The sequence below is a fragment of the Sorex fumeus genome, unplaced genomic scaffold, assembly GCF_029834395.1.
Source record: "Sorex fumeus unplaced genomic scaffold, SorFum_2.1 ptg000264l, whole genome shotgun sequence".
NCBI lineage: Eukaryota > Metazoa > Chordata > Mammalia > Eulipotyphla > Soricidae > Sorex > Sorex fumeus.
The window spans coordinates 164,690-184,664 of NW_026606321.1; the positions used below are offsets into that span (position 1 = coordinate 164,690).

The following is a 19,975-nucleotide window of genomic DNA, read 5'->3' on the forward strand; positions in this document are numbered from 1 at the left end:
CTCCACTTTTGCAAGCATGTGAATTTGTACCCTATTATACTAACAAATGCAAAGTAAAGTTCTTGCTCTATGTTGTAATTTTATTTTGAGTCATAGTCTATGTTTGTTTGTTGGATATAAAAGTTTTTTCCAACAGGTTATGCTGTTATATAGACCATAATATGATCTACCAAAATTGGAGGCTTAAATTTTCCTTGTTGTTTTTTTAACAATGGTAAGGAAAATGGCGATCTGAATATCTGTATAACTTTGAATGTTGTATGTATTGCAGTTTGGGCATTCTTTAAGAAAAGAGTCTCTTAAAAAATTGTGGATTTACTATTATTTACAATGACTAGAAACATTTTCTGGAAAGTGAATTTTACTTTTACTGGTTCTTTATATTTTCCTTGAATAGAACTAAGAAAGTTCCTTTTTAAACTGCCAGCTTCCAGATACTTTGCAGTAAACTTCTAAAAGTAAAGAATATAAAGGAAACGATAGTTTCCATTGAAGGTGTCCTTCATTAATACCTTGTTGATATGTATACTGCTTTACTGCAAAGTTGTTTTGAAGAGTTTTTTTTTTTCTGGTTTGGAGTAGAGGTCATTTTTTCATTTTAATTTTTGATAATGAATACGGGTTTGAGTTGGATAAGTATAGTCTGTTGGCTCTTTTGACCTTGATAATGTGCTTAAATATTGCTTGTCTTGTAGAAATACTGATTTGGGAATAGGGTATGTATTTTTTGTTTGTTTCGGGACCACATCTGTTGGTGCTTGGGGAATACTCCCGTCTTGGTGCTCAGGGGTGATTTCTTTTGATGATGGGAACTGAGTGGTGATGGGCATTAAACATGGGCCTCCTGCATGCAAAGCTTGTGGTCAGCCCATTGAGCAATCTCTGCAATCCTTCAACTTCATTACTGTGTGCAGCTCACGATGATATTTTTTTCATTTTGCTTCCTGTTGTCTGTAGGATCTTTTAAAATGCTGAAAATGTGAAAATGTGCTTGAGAGCAGTTGATATTTTTAAGCTGCAGTTTAAATTTCTGAAAGTGCCATGTTAAAGTTAAAATTTTCAGAGTTTTGTGGAATATTTTTTAAAAATGATTACTTGTCTTTTACCATGTATCATGTAAATGGTGATTAGTAAAATGTTACAAAGTTCTTATCAGTAATGCAAATACAAAGAGGTAAATGCGTGAGGTCCTAAGTGTGAAAAGGTATATTTTACAGAAGAATATTATCGTTTCTAGAGAATTGCAAGAATTAATATGAAATCAGATATTACTTTGGTATGTAAAATTATTGTGATGCTAAATATAGCTTGTTTCAGTGCTTTCTTATTAAAAATCTTTATGTCAATTTTATTGTGATACCCGGATTTACAGTATCTTAAATCATTGATTTTGTGCATACATCTTTGCAGTACCACATGTAACACCAGAGACTAATTCCCTTGACTGATGTCCCAAGGACCTTTCCAAATTCTCCACCCTCTCCACATCAACCTTCATGCAACCTCAGTTCTATAGATAAAAACTTTCCGTTTAGACCATAGAAGAAAAACAGTATGCAATATTAGAGAAGTGTGTATTACTGTATTGGGTTTGAGGGTATAGAGAAATATTCTAGATGGAGGAAATTCTAGGTCTGTGCGGTGGGTGACCTCGGCGTCCCTGCAACATTCTCTGTCCTCAGCCTTCCCCGCTTCGCCTTCTGAATGCCGTGCACGTCTTTCCCAACGCTGCTGCCGCCCCATCCGCGGTTCTAGGCCATGGTCAGGTTGTATTCCCGCGCGCCGTCCACTCAGCCCAATGGGCCTGCGACCTGCAGCCGCTCTTCCAGTCCTCCCCGCTGAAGGTGGGTTTGCGCTTGGCTGGGATCGGGGCCGTGGGAAGCAGTGCTTGGCTGGGGCACCTTACACTGCCAGATACCCACCCCCCAGCCACCAGCTTCCCGCTGCCTTGCAGTGTCTACCAGTATCCAGGCAGCACACGGCCCATCCCCACAGGCTGTCTTCTGCAGAAACTTTGAGGCTGGATGCAGTAAGAGACTAGCTGGAAGGGTCAGAGCCCAGTTCCCAGCCTCCACTGGGCTTTGAGGGGGTCCAATGTGTGCTTGACAGTTCTGCTGCCCGGAGGGACTCGTGGCCAGCATCATCGCTCTGTCTTCCGCCAAATGTTCCCGATGCCCACCCTGAGTTCCCAGTTCCCACTGAAAACTTTCTTCCCTTTGGATGCTCCCGGGGCTCCATGGTCTCCAGTTCCTGAATTCCATCTCACTTAGGCCTCAGTTTAGTCCCATTCTTTTGTCTGGCCCATTTCCATTCTTCTGTGGTTCGGTTCAGTTTTGGTGGAGCAGGGTTGGTGTGGAGGGGATGGGGGTAGAACCTAGGGGACCCCGCTCCGCTTTTTTTCCCGTGCAGACCCCCATCCCCTCCCATACCTCTGGATATATGATAAAAAGGCCCTCCCGTTGATCGTCGATTTGCTCGAGCGGGCCCAGTAACGTCTCCATTGGAGACTTTGTTGTTACTGTGTCTGGCATATCGAATACTCTCGGTAGCTTGCCGGGCTCTTTGAGAGGGGCGGAGGAATCGAACTCGGGTCGACCATGTTGGCCGCTTGTAAGGCGAACGCCCTACCCGCTGTGCTATCGCTCCAGCCCAGCCAACCGAACGGGGCTCATTCTCTGGATATATGAATGAGAATTATTGTTTCCAAGCCTTTCACATGATAATTCTAAGCCTCCTCTGATTGGCTCCCTGAACTGGCTTCTCTTGCTGGTCATTCTCACTCCCCATCCTTTAGTCCTTGCCTGCGCCTTCATCAGACATGAGAACACCCCTCCGTGTGACCACAGACTCTTCTGCTCCTCTGCAGACCTAATACCTGCTTCAGCCCCTACTCCAACCCCTAGGAGTGAGATCAAGGTCTCTTGGACCTTATTTGCTTTGCAGACAGTAAGCTGCAGCTAGACTCTGGCCATCTCATGGTCATATTACGGCTGGAATTGAAAGCGTTTTTGGCCAGAGTGATAGCAAAGAGGGGGAAGGCTCTTGGCTTGCACTTGCTAACACTGGTTGGATCCCTGGCATCCCGTAAGGTCTCCTAAGACCCAGCAGGAGTGGTTCTTGAGTGCAGAGCCAGGATGAAGCCTGGGCATTGCCAGGTGTGGCCCCAAACCCCCAAATAAATAAATACACTTATATCCATTTTGGGCTGGAACAATAGCACAGCGGGTAGAGTGTTTGCCTTACAAGCTACCGAAAGCTACCGAAAGTATCTTGCTCCCACTGAAAAGCCTGGCAAACTACTTGTGACATATTCGATATGCCAAAAACAGTAACAAGTCTCACAATTTGTTATGAAACGTTACTGGTGCTCACTCAAGCAAATCTATGGACAATGGAGGACAGTGCTACAGTGCTATATCCATTGTAATTAATGAGTGGTACTCCCCCCACCCCTTTCTCTCATTGGCTATTAAGACCATTTCGTAGGAACAGGGATGTGACTCAGTGGCAGAGCGTAGACCTTGCATGAGTGAGGGCACCCCAGGAGGAAGGCGAGTTTCATAAATATGGTGTTGAGATTTTTATAGCATGAGATTCATTACCAGTATAGTGATAAAGGGAACATTCTATAAATAAGTATATAGTTGTGAAGGTGGTACTCTAGTTAGATCATCTCATGCACAGGCTGGGATTACTACCTTCTCTGTGAAAGTTATCCATTTCCATGAGAGATTCTTTTATACCTTGGAGAGCACCCATAGTTCTTGCCTATTTTTGGCCTCCTATAAGTACAGAACAGTAAAGGGGATTGTAATGTAAAATGAAGGAAAGACCCAAGTCATCAGAGAATTTCTTCATAGTTACCAGCAAAAAAAAAAAAAAGTTACAAAATTAAGGAAACTCCTCTTCTGGTAAAGGTAAAGGTAAAGGCCCTCCCATTGTTCGTCGATTTGCTCGAGCGGGCCCAGTAACGTCTCCATTGGAGACTTTGTTGTTACTGTGTTTGGCATATCGATTACATCACGGGGAGCTTGCCAGGCTCTGCCATGAGGGCGAGATCCTCTCGGTAGCTTGCCGGGCTCTCTGAGAGGGGCGGAGGAATCGAACTCAGGTCGGCCATGTTGGCTGTGTGCAAGGCAAACACCCTACCACTGTGCTATTGCTCCAGCCCTAGAACCCTTCTGAAGCTTCCTAAGTTGACAAAGCTGCAGTCACTACAGGTACAGGCCAGTCTGTGGTGTAAGCATTCGAAGATCAGTCTTCATTGCTCCCTCTCCTCAGGCAGCTTTAGGTTGGGGAAACTAACTTTGTTCTCTTTTTCTCATTCCTTGATTTATTCTCTCAACCAACAAACTATCAAGCCTTTGTGAGTAACAAACTTTTCTTGCTTCAGAGAATGAGGAAAGTATACAATATGAATTCTTTGAGCACTCAAGGTGCTTATAAACTGGCTATAGTGATAGGCACATGAAACAAATCAATAATCAGTATTGCTCTGCTTTTATTTGTGTTTGAATACTTTTTCTTTTATGTTTTGCAATGCTCAAGGCTTTCTTCTTTCTTTCTTCTGACTCTGCACTCAGGGATCACTCCTGGTAGGCTTGGTGGCACCACATGGGGTACTGGGGGGTCATACCCAGATTGGACACATGCAATGCAAAAATTCCTTGCCCATTGGACTAACTCTCCACCCTTGCATTTGAATTTTTATTAATAAGTTCTTATAGTACATATTAGCTGAAATTTTAAATTGTCATTTAAGAACTAATGATATAAGAAATCCACAATAATGTATTAGTAAACTAAGAATACGGGTATTTTGTATTTTATAAAGAAGCTCTTATGTAGATTATCTTGATCACTTGGTCACTTGACATCCCATTATTCATTGATTCGCTCGAGCGGGTGCGAGAAACGTCTTCATTCATCCCTATCGCGTGCTAATGTAGCCCAATGGCATCTGCTCATTCTAGGAACACGAAGAGCCTCAAATCGATCGTTCAGGGTCTTGACAAAGAAGTCTGATCATCTCATAAGTGGATGGCCACGTGATCTTTTGATGTCCCGTGGAATCCAGTCGGTAATGTCTCTAGTCCAGCAGTCATCTCCAAATCTCATTACGTGTCCAGCCCATCTGATTTTTGATGCCTTGGCAAATGAGAGAGTGTCCCTGATTCTTGACCGTCGAAGAAGGTCGGAACTTCAGATTCTTTTCTCTCAAGCATAGCTCTTTCGATTCCTCTTTGGGAGACTCGAATAGCATTCTCGTCATGTTTGTGTAGGGCCCAGGTCTCTGAGGCATATATTAATGCAGGAAGAACAGTGAAATTGAAGAGATGTGCCTGGAGCCGGAGGTTCGTTGTCCTCTTAGCTATTTTTTCAACGTTCTTGAAAGCGTTCCAAGTCGCTCTCTTTCTCCTGCGCAACTCAGGTGCCAGGTCATTCGTCATGTTGACTTCTCGACCTAGGTACACATAACTGTTGCATTCGGAGATGTTCGTCCCATTGAGAGTGAATGGAATGTCAGGAACGAGACCACTTCTCGAGAAATGCAGGTGATTGTTGCTCATAAAATGGTATAACAAAAAAATAAACGAAACTATAGTCTCTTCTAGCAAGGCTAATAATTTGGAGAGAGGAGTGCTGTAGATGAGGTCTTGCTTTGGTGGTAGGTCTATCTTAACTATCTTTCAGGTTATAGTTACAGGCAAGAACTTCCAGATAGAATCACTGAAGCCATTTACTTCTTTTGCTTATCTACAGTCTTGCAGATCTTACAGCTTGTAGTTTCACTTACCACCAGAAGGTGACACACTCAGATTAATCAGAGATTTTGGAAATAATGCAGAAAAGTACCATGGCTTGAGAATCATAAGTTTTAGTGCTTCCTATGAACTTAATGCCTAAAGTGTTTAAGGACCAAAGAAACAGGCCAGGAGTTAATGGGCTGACCTTGCTTGCTGCCAACCTGGTTCTATCCCTAGCCGCAAATATAATTCCCCCAACCACCACCTGGAGTGATCTCGGAGCATAGAGCTAGGAGTAACTGATTACTGCTGAGTATGGCTCTGAAACTACAGCAACCAGCAAAGTTTGTTTGATTTGCTCTTCACGGCCACTTTATGAAACTTGTACTGAGAAGTCTTGGGTGGGCTGAATTAGATCTCTGTGGGAAGTCGTTCCTAGTCTCGAGTGTCTCTCTTATGTCTTTAGGTTCGTCTCAGCAGACAGAATGCAGTTCGACATTGTACACTTGCCCTAAACAGCTCCCAATGCCAGGAACTGGCAAACTAATATTTTGGTTTCAATGGATGGTCTAAAAGGATTGTCAAGGTAGGAAGCAGAGAGAGAGTTCAAGTGCGGAGCTTGTGCCCACCGTGTTCAAGGCCCTAGGTTTTGTCCTGAGTATTGCACAACTCCCAGCTCTGTGGGGTGTTACCCCAGCGGGCCCAGAGAACCTACAGACCTAATAGGTGAGAGTCGTCTAAGTGAAAGTGTTGCATCACCGGTCACACCCCAGAATCAATAAGGTCTCGGTGAGTTGACGGTGGCGTCCATATTCTACAACGCTTGTGTGCTCTATATGTTCATGGCTGGTGTAGTTCATGGGAAGTTTTGTTTAATGTTGAAGTCACAGGTTACTTCAACGGTTGGCAAGGATTGCTGGAGTTTCATTTTTATTTCTAATTAAACTTTTTTTTTCCCAGAAATATGTTTTTGTTTTTTAGATTTTTTTAGTGAACCACCATGAAGTACAGTTGTAGATTTACAAATTTTTGTGCTTGGGTTTCAGTTATACAATGATCGAATACCTATCCCTCCCACCCCGCTACCCTCCCCATCCCACCCTGCCACAGTTCGCTCTCTCCTTTTGGGTGCTGTGGTTTGCGAAAGAGGCATTGAGTGGCATCTAATTAAACATTTTAAAATCTACATTGAGATGTTCAGAAGGACCTTCAATCTAAAATCTTAGCACCTTCAGGATCTTTCTGAACTTGAAGAAAGGGAAAATGAAGATATTGTGGCACCACTTCAGAAGCAAAGCATGAAGATCTTCTTGCTTTAGAGGTGGTATTGTCGTGCTTTGACAAGAGCCCTGGAGTTGGCATAGCCGAGAAGACTTTGGATAAACTGGAAAGTCTCTGTGGGGACTGGAATGAGATTGTGGGTAAGAATTCATTCTCTCTCTCTCTCTCTCTCTCTCTCTCTCTCTCTCTCATCATATTTTCAGATACATCACAAACTGCCCTCTCCTTGCTAAGTAAGCTGCTAAAGCCATGGGCCGATGCTTTTAATAATACTTGTTTAAATCTTAGGTAGGAACCAACAGAACCTTTTCTTTTTTGGTGGGGGGAAGGACCTGGGGACACTTCACAATTTTAGAGCTGTCTGCTTACCAAGAACCTTAGGGGTATAGGGATGGGAATAGTGTTTCTCCTATTTGGGGGTAACAGTCTTCTTTGTTCCAAAGTAATTTTTCAAATACAGATCATGTGTAATTGTCTGTTGTCCCAGCAAAATCTTCATTTTGACAATGAAATACCCAAATAAAAATGTTTTTCCCCCCAGAATCTGTGGCATTTAGGCTTAGGGTATTAAATCAAAGGCAGCGCTGTTAGTGAAAGAACTGGAACAGACTCTGGTAAGTGAATCTTAGGGAGAGACCAGCTCATCCTTTCCACTACAAAATCTTCCTCAAGCTCCTGAACTTGATAGGTGATAGGGCAGACGTTCGAATGGGTTGTCACCCCCCCCCCGTGGGGGGTGGGGGCGTGCCATCTGCCCGAGGTTATCTAGTCACCATCACCAAAGCCGCGTGCGCCTGCCCCATGGCCGGAACCAAGGGGAGGCTGACCAGATTGGTTTTGATCTGAGAAATGCACTCATCCCCTGGGAACGGGGTCAGTGCCCATCGGGATGTATTAGCTCTAGAATTATCAGTTATCCAATTCCGTTATTCCTAGCTGCGGTATCCAGGTGACTCGGGTCTGCTTTGAACACTATAATATTTTTTTTTTTGCTCTTTGGGTCACACCCAGTGAAGCACAGCGGTTACTGCTGGTTCTGCACTCAGGAATTACTCCTGGCGGTGCTCAGGGGACCATAAGGGATGCTGGGAATCGAACCTGGGTCAGCCGCGTGCAAGGCAAATGCCCTATCCGCTGTGCTTTTGCTCAAGCCCAGAACACTAGAATTTTTGCAAAGTAATTGACTCCATGCCAGGCTGTTTTCCTCGGGGCACCCCAGAGACGGGCAGGTGAGAGTCCTTCCTGTCCCACTACCCAACTGCCGCCATGCTCCAGGCCAGGGCGCTTTCACATTAGAAGACACTTCCTACCCATTTTCCATAATTGCCACACCATATTTGATGGGGTTCAGACAGTAGGCAACAAGTCATAGAGAGAAATATATAAATATTTGCCTCTTGGAGAGCCCAGCAAGCTACTGAGAGTATCCTACCCACATGGGCAGAGGCTGGGGACTCCCTGTGACGTATTCGATATACCAAAAACAGTAATACCAACAAGTCTCATTCCCCTGATCCTGAAAGTGCTCCAGTCATTGGAAGAAGCTGCTAAAATCTCAGCACTGGGAGGAATAGAGATGTTACTGGCCCCCACTCGAGTGAATTGATAAACAACGGGATGACAGTGATACAGTGATTATTATAAAGTAACTTATTATTATAAAAATCAAAATATTTGATTACATTTAATATTCAAACGCCAATCTCACCACCAGTACACCTTCCTACCACCATATTTTGTATGTTTCCATCTCGAACCTGAACCCCTGCCCCAAAGCAGAACCGAAAGAATTTATTTTGTATTGTGTTCTGAATCAACTACTGAAAATACTCCAAAAAAGTTTTCTTAGAGGAAACTATGTGAAGATTGTTCTATTTCCCCCAGGGACCATTAAGCCCTTCAATAAGAGGTAACTGACATGTTGTTAAAGGTTGAGCCTTGTTTGTTTGTGTATGTGTGTGTTTGTGTGTGTATATATACACACATCTGTAAAAATATATGTCCCTGTATGATTGGTAGCCTTCTACTTTAAATCCCATCAAATGTTTAGTGATACACTTGGAATATTAGTGATGTGAGGTATGTCAAGTTCCTAGTGTATAGTAGAGGAGTCTATAGGTGTCTAGCTTCAATTTGCCCTTTTGAAATACATAATCAGTATGAGATTTGTGCCATGATCTTGACTAATTCCCTTCTAGTTTACCTGTTTACGAATGTCCAGAATAGATCAGACAGCAAAAATGTATGGTAATAGCCCTGATAGAATATACCTACCACAGAGCCTTCGAGACATAGCCTTGTGTGGTACCTTCCCTTACTCATTAAGATCGTGATGTAGTTCTCTTTTTTATTTTTTATTTTTGTTTTTATTTTTATAATCTCTTTTATCTTCTCGGTTACTCCCAGCGATGTTCAGGGGTTACGCCTTGTTCTACACTCAGAAATTACTTCTGGCAGTGCTGGGAGGACCATATGAGATGCGGGGGTTCGAACCCAGGTCAGCTGCATGCAAGGCAAACGCCCTACCCGCTGTACTAGAGCTCCAGCCCCAGTTCCCTTTTCAGACGTTATAAAAATCAATTATAGAGATTGGCATAGTAAATCCATTTGTTTTGGTTGGATTTAGGGCCATTATCATTCCTTACGAAAAGGAAGACGACTCAGAAGTTTGCTATTCAAAAGACTGTGTCAGATGCATTTCAGAAACTGCTCATTGTGGTTTAGGTAAGACTTTTGTTGGTTGTCTTGAAGTCCTGCAGTTTTCTTACTTGAAGAGCAAATAAATTGATTTTGAGAAGTCAATTATATTGAAAATAATAGAAATATAAGTACTTCCTATTCCTCTATTTTCTAGATGCTTTACAAAGTAGTCACAAATTTGTTCTTTGTGAAATCTGTGAAAAATAATTACAGCAAATATTACCCCCAATGTATAAACGTAGAATAGTTTAGATTGTAGAGAGAGTATTTGATCCAATTCTTCTTTCTCAATTGTTTGTCAATAAAGCAGAAGAGTATAGTGGTTCTAAACTTCAGAATCCTCTGTTTAAGTACTAGTTCTGTCCATTTTTTTTCTTTTCTTTTCTTGGTTTTTGGGCCACACCTGCTGACGCTTAGGGCTTACTCCTGGCTATGTGCTCAGGTACCACTTCTAGCAGGACTCGGGAAACCACATGGGGTGCCAGGGACTGAACCTGTGTTGTCTGCATGCAGGGCAAATGTTCTACCCATAGTAATAGCACTCTGGCCCCTCTACTTTTTAAAGTGCAGCTGTAGTCTCTAAACATATATGTGAAGGTATTTCTAAGCCGCAATTTTCTTTTCTTTTCTTTTCTTTTTTCTTTGCTTTTTTGGGCCACACACAGCGATGCTCAGGGGTTAGTCCTGGCTCTGCACTCAGGAATTATCCCTGGCGGTGCTCAAGGGACCATATGGGATGCTGGGAATCGAACCCAGGTCAGCCATGTGCAAGGCAAACGCCCTCCCTGCCTCATTAAGCTGCAATTTTCTGAAAAAAATATACTTTTAATTTAGCTTACCTTATATTGTAAAAGTAAATATTTAACACTTACCTAGAACTGCACTCATTTGTGGAATATAAAGTAACAGAATGGGAGACTAACACCCAAGGATAGTAGAGATATGGACCAGGAGGATTACTCCACGGCTCGAAAGCAGGCCTCACATGCTGGGGGAAAAGGCAGCTCAGATAGAGAAGGGACCACCAAGTAAAGGATGCTTGGAGGGCCCATTCGGGATGAGAGATTTGTGCTGCAGGTAGACTACAGACTGAACATGATGGCCACTTAATACCTATATTGCAAACCACAACATCCAAAGGAAGGGAGAGATTGAAAGGGAATAGGGAGATTTAAAGGGAATAGGCCTGCCATGAGGGGTTGGGAGGGATGGGGGAGTCGTGGGAGGGATACTGGGAACATTGGTGGTGGAGAATGGGCACTGGTGGAGGGATGGGAACTGAATAATTGTATGACTGAAATGTAAGCACAAAAGTTTGTAAGTCTGTAACTGTACCTCACAGTGATTCATTAAAAAAAAAGAAGAAACATACTGAGTAATAAAAATAAATGTTTGTAAAGACTTACCTAGAATTCATTGAAGGACGAAATATTCTAATTATTGCTACTGTTTTCTACTGAAGAGGAAACTTAACTGGAATGAGTTCAGGGTTGGTTTTCAGCACTGACATATTGAGTGGTTGTAATTCTATGTAGCAACCAAGTATGTGTTGTGAACCTTCACAATGATTCTGCTGCGGCCAGGAAGAAAGCTGAGAGGCCTAGTACACATGCAATGCATGTGGAAGGCCAGGGTTGGATTCCTGGCACAACATGAGTGTCCAGGAGCAACCCCCAAGTTCTTCTGTCAGGAGAAGACTTAACACTGCTGGGTGTGGCCCCCAACAAAAACAAATAGTGGTCATACTATTTAAGATTTTTAAATGTTCTCCTCTTATGGAATTTTCTAGTGCTATGGATATTTCTGGCTGTGCCCAAAGGAAACGGAATAATCCGCAGAGAATCCACAAACAGAATTGCTTTCCTTGCTTTATAGCCCTGCAGTCTTAGAGACAGGAATTTTCAGTTGTCAGAGACCTTATTTATTACACGAGTAGCTCCTAGGTTGACTTCAGCCTTGCAGTCTAGGCAATTCTTCTAGCAAAAGAGACTTCTGTGGTCATGTGGTAAAGTTTCTATCAACTATAATAACTTTTAAGAACCAATGGGGGGTTAGGAAGATGGTACCAGAGCCTTGCATATCCCTGGCACGGCATATGGGCCCCTCTAGTACCATCAGGGAGCACAGAGCCAGGAACAGTCCCTGAGTACCAGAGGATAGAATCTGCAAACCCCAAATAAAAAGACATGAAAGAAGCAGTGGGTTGGAGAGATAGCTCAACAGGCTGAGCACATTCTTGGCATGCAGGAAGCAGGTTTCAGTTCCAGCTCAGCACTGCATTGCCAGGAATGACTCCAAGTACTAAGTGGGTATAATCCCTGGGCACCTTTGAGAATGGCCTCAAAACAGAGAAGCAAAAGGAACCAAACTTAATGTCTGCATTGACAAGGAAAATGCTCTTATTTTATGCTTTAGAAATAAAATTATTGGATGTATAAAGGAAGTACACACCCACTATCACTGTGTACTACCTTCATAGAAAGAACATTTTAGCCAATAACTTTGAATTGATCCTTGTTAACTTTATTTCAGAAAGTGGTAAAGTAGCTGTGGAATATCGGCCTTTTGAGGAGCTCACTGATGCCAGAACTGAAGAACTACATGATTTAGTTCAAGTACGTGAAAGAAAAACTCAAGGATGACATATACAGGATGGCAGCAATTCAAAATAATGAGCAGATTTTAGAAGTGTTTAGGATGTGTAGGCAATTCTACCATCCCCAGAAAAATATGAAACTCTCAAACTTTAGTTCAGAGAATTTCTGAAGTTTCCCTGAAGTCCTAGCCATTCGTTCTAAAGCCTTCTTTGAAATTTGGAGAGTTCTGAGTGCCCTCTGAGTTCTGTCAGAGAAATACCTTTTTGAACTCCTCTTAAACAGGATCTAGGGATTTGAGGCCTTAAGTACGATTATGTTACAGCATTTGAAAAGTTACATTTTTTTCAAGTATGATGTCATACCTAGAGCTCAGCATCTCATATATATCTTGTATGAAATATTTTATGAAAGAACCTTTCTGTTCAACAATTGCACAGTATTCCAAATTAGGAATTAACTTGTTCATTTCCAGGAGAACGTATGAATACACTATGTGTGTATTCTAGGGATGGTGGGGGGCGGCAAAATGTGTTTAATATCATTGGGAACAAATTTGGAGTTGGATATATGTAATTAACATGGCTCAAAGTCAGAAAATTTGTTTCCAAAGTTAGGGAGTTAGGGGAAGATAAAGAGAGAAAAGGTGATTCTGTTCCTCTTGTTGAAAATCTGTTTTTTTCCTTTGTAAAATAAATTTTATTTGTGGGTAAGGTAGCGGGATTCACACTTGGTAGTGCTCAGGAATTACCCAGCCTGGCTCTTTGTTATAATCACTTGTCGAAGTGCTCGAGGGACCAGGTGATGGTAGGGATCAAATTCAAACCTTTCTTGTGCAAAGCATGTGCTCAATCTTTTGAACTATTGCTCTAGTCCTGCAAAGAAATTTTGTTTTTGTGTGTGGGTGTTATAGTTTTAAAAATAAGGATAATATATGGGGAGTGGGATGTTTTGTCCTTATTTTTTAACTATAAAATATACCTTTTAAAAAATTTTTTTAATTAGTGAAACACCATGAGGTACAGTTGTAGATTTACAATTTTTTGTGCTTGGGTTTGATTATACAATGATCAGATACCCATCCCTCCACCAGTGCCCATTTTCCACCACCATGGATAATATCCCCCCACCCCCATCCCCCATCCCCCATCCCCCCCTGCCTCTGTGGCAGGGCAATCCCCTGTGTTCTCTCTCTCCTTTTGGGTGTTGTGGTCTGCAAAAGAGGCATTGAGTGGCAAAGATGTTCAGTCCATAGTCCACTTTCGCCATGCATCTCCCCTCCTGGGAGGATCCTCCAAACACCCTTTATTTGGTGTTCCCTTCTCTATCTGAGCTGCCCTTTCCTCTAGAATGCCCGACTGGCCACTAAGCTATGGAGTAATCCTCCTGGTGCTGATCTCAGCTATTCTTGGGTATTAATCTCATATTTTGTTACTTTATATCCCCCAGATGAATGCAATCTTTCTATGTCTATCCCTCTCTTTCTGACTCATTTCGCTTAGCATGATACTTTCCATGTTGTACCACTTGTATGTAAATTTCATGACTTCATCTTTTCTAACAGCTACATAGTACTCCATTGTGTAGATGTACCAAAGTTTCTTTAACCAGTCATCTGTTCTTGGGCATTCAGGTTTCTTCCAGTTTCTGGCTATTGTAAAGAGTGCTGCAATGAACAAACAAGTGCAGATGTCACTTCGACTATACATTTTTGCCTCTCTGGGATATATTCCAAGGAGTGGTATTGCTGGGTCAAATGGGAGCTCAATTTCTAATTTTTTGAGAATTGTCCATACTGTTTTCCAGAAGGGCTGAAGCAGTCGACATTCCCACCAACAGTGAAGGAGTGTCCCTTTCTCGCCACATCCGCGCCAGCATCGGTTGCTTTTGTTCTTTTGAATGTGGGCCAGTCTCTGAGATAGTATCTCATTGTGGTTTTGATCTGCATCTCCCTGATGATTAATGATGTAGAGCATTTTCTCATGTGCTTTTTTGCCATTCGGATTTCTTCTTTGAGAAAGTTTCTGTTCATTTCATTGCCCCATTTTTGGATGGGGTTGGATGTTTTCTTCTTGTGGAGTTTAACCAGTATTTTGTATATCCTGGATATCAACCCCTTGTCAGATGTGTATTCGGTGAATATCCTTTCCCATTCTGTAGATTGTCTTTGTATTTTGGTCACTGTTTCTTTGGAGGTGCAGAAGCTTCTTAGTTTAAGATAGTCCCATTTATCTATCTCTGTTTTCACTCTGCAAAGAAATTTTTTAAATAGTTTAAATCAAACCGACCAAGAAAATTTCCAACACCTACAATTGGGTCTTAGAAGACTTCGCTTAGGAGCCTGAGACATAGTTCATCAGGCTGGATCACGGACTGTGATGAGGGAGACCTGGGTTTGATACCTGCCACTGCATGGCCTCCTGAGCACTGTCATGTACAGCGTCAAACACCTCCAGGTGTGGCCCCCAAAGAGACAACAATGTCCACCTTACTAAGAAAGGTGAGAAGACATTTCGTACTAATGCCAAAGAATTCAGAAAACTATCCCTAAATGAGGCTACTCTTGGAACCAACTCCATTCGGGGCTCTCTACTCAACTAGAGAGCGGGAAGAAGCCCCTTCTCATGGAATTTATATTCTGGAAGTGTGAGATAATATGAACTGATATGGATGAGAAGAAGGACTGTGAAGAAAGTAAAATGGGTGCTAGTTACAGTATTGCAAGAGAGCCTTGTCACTTTCTGACGTGAACATCTTAAGTGTTCCCTCTGAGTGCTAGGAGGGCAGCCCTCTAGAAAGGAGCTTGCTCCTTTTTCTCCAAGAATTTATGTTGAGTTCCATTCAAGAAAGGGGGATTTCCCCAGGCCGGTGTAAAGGAGTGCATATGGCTGTTCATTCAGTTTAAGAACGGTCTCCCAGAATCAACTGTTTCTGGCCCCAGAGCCCTGCTTCAGAAAATGTTGTGTCCCTGATTCCGTGCTATCCCCTCTCTAGGAGAGTGATAAATAATCAGAGAGACTAAGAGCTTGAAGGAAATGACAACATTTGTGAACCCCCACCCACCCGAAGTAGTGCTCCTTTTGCACGTCAGTTACCTTTCTTGGAAGCAGGATGGCCAAGGGGAGGAAGAATGTCTCTGGGATTTCAGTAGTGAGGAGGAAGCACAAAGACTTCCACAGCTGGATTAGTGCTGTTGAATTCACCAGTGTTCCCTGTCTGGGGACAAGCTGTTCCTCCCCCACCCTCGGGGCTCCGCCCAAATGAATGGGCAGTCCCAGTACTGTTGGGTGGCAAGAGTGGGAGGGGAGGCAAGGGGGGTGGGGTAGAGGACCTGACTGGATGTGTTTGGTGCCTTGGGGGAAGAAGGAAAGCCTGGGTCCTGCTGGTTTTGAGGAGCCGGCTTTGCCCAGATCCAATAAAGGCCGCTTAATGGCTCATAAAGGTGCTGAGGGGGTGGGGCCCGTGGTTGTCAAGGGCCTGTGGTTGCCAAGGGCATGGTTCATAAGGGCATGCGCGCACAGCGCCCAGCTTCCTTAATCCTCAGGCTCAGGAAGAGGACACTCTTCCTCTTCTTGCCATGGATATGTTCTTGCAAATCTTTCCATTCCTTTGCCTCCTTACCTACCAACCAATTTGGCTGCTAGTGCAGGGCGCTCCTCTCCGGGGGAGAGTCCTACCCCCAGTTCCCCTGACCCCCAGCCCCCCAGGGACTCCCAATCCCTGGCTTTCACCTTCCCCTGATCCTGCCGCTGAATCACCCCTACCCTTCAGCCCCGGATTTCAAAACTCCGCCAGTCCCCCTGACCCCCAGCCCCCCAGGGACCCCCAATCCCTGGCTTTCACCTTCCCCTGATCCTGTCACTGAATCCCCCCCTACCCTTCAGCCCCGGATTTCAAAACTCCTCGCCTTCATTATTTCCCCTGAAAACTGGAGGAAGGATCCAGTTGGTGGTCACCATGCTGCTGAAATTGTTGCAACTCCCAGGAAATCTACGAGACCTCGAAGTCTACCACAACTGATGCAGGAGGATTACTTCAATTCCAATATGGATATCTTTTATCCTGAGGGGAGTCAACCTTTGGTGGGAGATTCAGAGAAACATCCACAGATCAGTCACAAGACTGGATCCTTTTCACCCCAGCCTCAGCATCCAGAAACCTTTGAAGAGCTAGAACAGCTTCCCTTTAAGGCCCTGGAAGCTGAACATTCAGCAAGCACACAACAGAGCCCAGCTGCACTTCTAGGATCTCCAGAGGAATCAAAACCTGTTTTAGTTCCAGACTCAGATTTGCTGTCAAGTACCCCTGAAAAGGGTGATACTGCTTCAGTCCTGCCAGAAACCCTAGTTCAGCCTACACTGGCTGCTGAGGAGAGAGGATCTTCAGTGCCTCAGGAGGTGGAAGCTCAGCCTTTAGAGTCAGGTCTGGAACTTGGAGCACGTGATCAGGAAAACAAACTGTCACCAATACAAAAGGAAGCCCATCTTTCAAATACAGCTACTGTCACCATCAAACCTGCCTATCTGCAGATTACCGGAACTCCAAGGGTCCCCAGTGAGGGGGAAACATCAACCCAGCCAGAAGCCCTAAATATCACTCACACTGCAGAACACCTTAGGGAAAAGAAACAATCTCTAGCCCAAGAGGAGGTCCAGTTTCCAGTACTAGAGAGCCCTGACAGTGGCTCTGCCATACAGCAGGAAACAGTGGCTCAAGCTCCAGACATCCCTGAGGTGACTGAATCTTCAGTCCAGCAGAATCCCCTAGCTCAACCTCCTGAATCCCCTATGGAGTTTGAAGCTCAACGATTTCTGCATTCTGAAGAAAATGTTCCACCTCCAAGTCAGAATGAAGCTCTAAGCTTCAATTTACCCCAGGTCACTGCTAAACCTATGGGTGTGACATTTTCTTTATATACAGAATTCAATAATGAGGTAAAACCTTTGTTACAGCAGGAGGTACAGGCTCAGAGTTCGAAGCAACTTGAGCCCATGTCTTCTTTGGTCCATGAGGTGTCAACGTGGCCTCGAGAGCCATAAGGGGAGGTTGTAGGTAAACCATCAGACCATCCTGAACATGTGTCATCACCAAGTAAGAATGAAGCTCAGCACTTAAATGCTTCAAGTGTGAAGGAAACACTTGCAGATATGACAATTAACATGTTTCCAGAGGTCAGTAATGAGGGTCAGCCTTCTCCAGAGCAGCAGGAGGTCTCAGCTCAGCCTCCAAATGAAGCAACTCCACAACCAGCAACATCGACGACACGTCAATCGTCTCTGACTCACTCTTCTGCCCTGCCTGCTGTACGACATGCTTCAGAAAAGGCACACATAGATTTCCCTAAGCAACTGGAACAGAATGTCTCCATGACCTTTAACATATGTGAGCTCTGTACCTGCACAGATAAGACCCTCTCCTGTACCGGTCTCAGTCCAGAGAAGAGGCTCCATAGAGTGCCTGTGCCAGGGCCCAACACCAACACCTTCACCGTCCTGTAAGAATCACCTTTCCTCTGTTCTCTGCATTCTGCCTATTGACATAGCAAGCCTTTTCTTCAATGTCTCCCTGTGTCTGCCTCATCCCCCGTGCCCACGTTAAATGATTTCCATTTTTTATCTTTTGTTGATCAAAAGATATCCTCATTCTCCTTATCTGTTGCTGCTGCTTCTCTAGTCTTGTGGTTATAATTGTCCGTACCCTTTTTCCTTCTCTATTTTTATCTCACCATCAACCTATCCTTCATCCCATCATCCACTCATTTAATTCCTTAACCTTTGTTTTCTTTGTGCTACAGCCTTTTAAAAAAATAGTGTGTCCTCCTTATCTTTTATTGCTGGTGCCACAATCTTGTGCTTATAGACATGAATTCTGGAGCCAGACTGCCCGAGTTTGCATTTGTTAGCTTTGTTACCTTGGACAAGTTATTTAGCTCTGTGACTCAGTTCCCTTTTCTTTAGGTGGGGGTAATGGTAAGTTATCACCTCCTAATATTGTTGTGATACTTGTTGATTTTGATACTTATGAAGTTAGTATCTTTAAACAAGTTTAACATGAATCCCTATAGAAATGAGGCCAAGGTGGTGGAGAAGGTTTGATTGTGAGATCTAACCAGCTCCAATTGCAACAAAAGTAATACTATGAAAGCTATATAAATACTTTGGGCCAGAGTGATAGTACATTAGGTAGGGCATTTGCCTTGCACATGTTCCACCTAGTTCTGATCCCCGGCATCCCATATGGTCCCCTGAGCACCACTATCGGTGATTCCTGAGTGCAGAGCCTGGAGTCACACCTGAGTATTGCCGGGTGTGGCCTCCCTGTGAAACTATATACTTATATCGGGCAACTAGCATACACATGAATGCTGTCTGTATTCATTAATCTCTCATTTCAGAATTACATTTGTTTACATCGACTTTCTATATAAAGCACCCATTTCCCTCAACCTAGCCACAAGAATATGTCATCGGCTCTTAAACATGATGGTGTTGGGGAGAAAGGGAATACACTAAAAGGAAAGGCAGCGTGTCACCAAGCACCAACAGAGGCACAGAAATGTACAAAATCTTGTCAGTTGGGGAAAGCTGCAGAGAGCTGACACAGAGCAACTTTAGCTGGGAATTAGAGGTTGATTTTTTTGGATCAAAAATTATTTATGTGCTGGGCATATAAAAAGCTGTGCTCGTTTGGTATGATTTATGTGTTTGGAGATATATGCTTATGAAACAGTTACGAATCTGTGCCTCCTTAAACATATCCGTCAACTTGTGGCTTAGACATCATAAAGCATCCAGAAGTCTTGAGTGGAAATGTTCACTAGGTTGATGGGATAGGTTTCTGTTTCAGCATTTTCACCCTGAAAACTGTGTATGTAAACTGATTAGGTTTATATTTGGATTATATACACATTTGCAGCTTATATACACATGTTGCTGAGGGAAGTTGACAAAACTAGATTCAAAGTGATCCGCAGAGTTAGTGTTTAAAACTGAACTCAGGGAACCAGAGTCCTAGGACAGTGGGTAGGGCTCTTGCCTTGCATGTGGCCAACCCAGGTTCAATCCCAGACACCTCATAGGGTCCCCCTCCATCACTGCCAGCAGTTCAATGAAAAATTATTGACCCTGAGCGCAGAGCCAGGGGCAAGTCCTGAGCACCATCCCCCACACTCCCCCCACCAACTTCATGCGTCTATACATGTGTAAATTCATGAACATATTCTCTTTGTTACAATAGGTCAGTAAAGTAAACAGGATAAGGTGCAGAAATCCCACTTTCCCACTCTACCAGCTATATGACTGCCGCATGGTAACTTCTGTTACCATCTTGAGTTTCCTACTCTCTTTCCTGTGCATTCCTCCCCACCCCCAATGAAGGTAATTCTTTGTGATTTGTTCTTTTCCTGAGGCACGTTGAATATATCTCTCCTCACTAGTCCCCCCTCATTTTTTAATTTCCCTAGTCTCTATCTAGAAATTTCTACTATCTTAAAATTTCAACAGAGAGCATTGACTTAAACCTTTGGTGTTCCCTGGCAATGCTTTAAAATATTTATTTGCTGATAATTTTGTTCATTTTTCTTTATATGATAATTATGAAATTATAATTTTCTCCATTGATTTGCAGAAGGAGTTACAATAGGTGTGAGTTTAG

The 19,975-nt window shown here is 43.3% G+C and overlaps 1 pseudogene; it reads left to right on the forward strand.

The window, feature by feature from the left end:
• Nucleotides 1-1,682: 1,682 nt before the first annotated feature.
• Nucleotides 1,683-15,510, forward strand: LOC130018380 (RAD52 motif-containing protein 1-like; annotated as a pseudogene).
• Nucleotides 15,511-19,975: the final 4,465 nt, after the last annotated feature.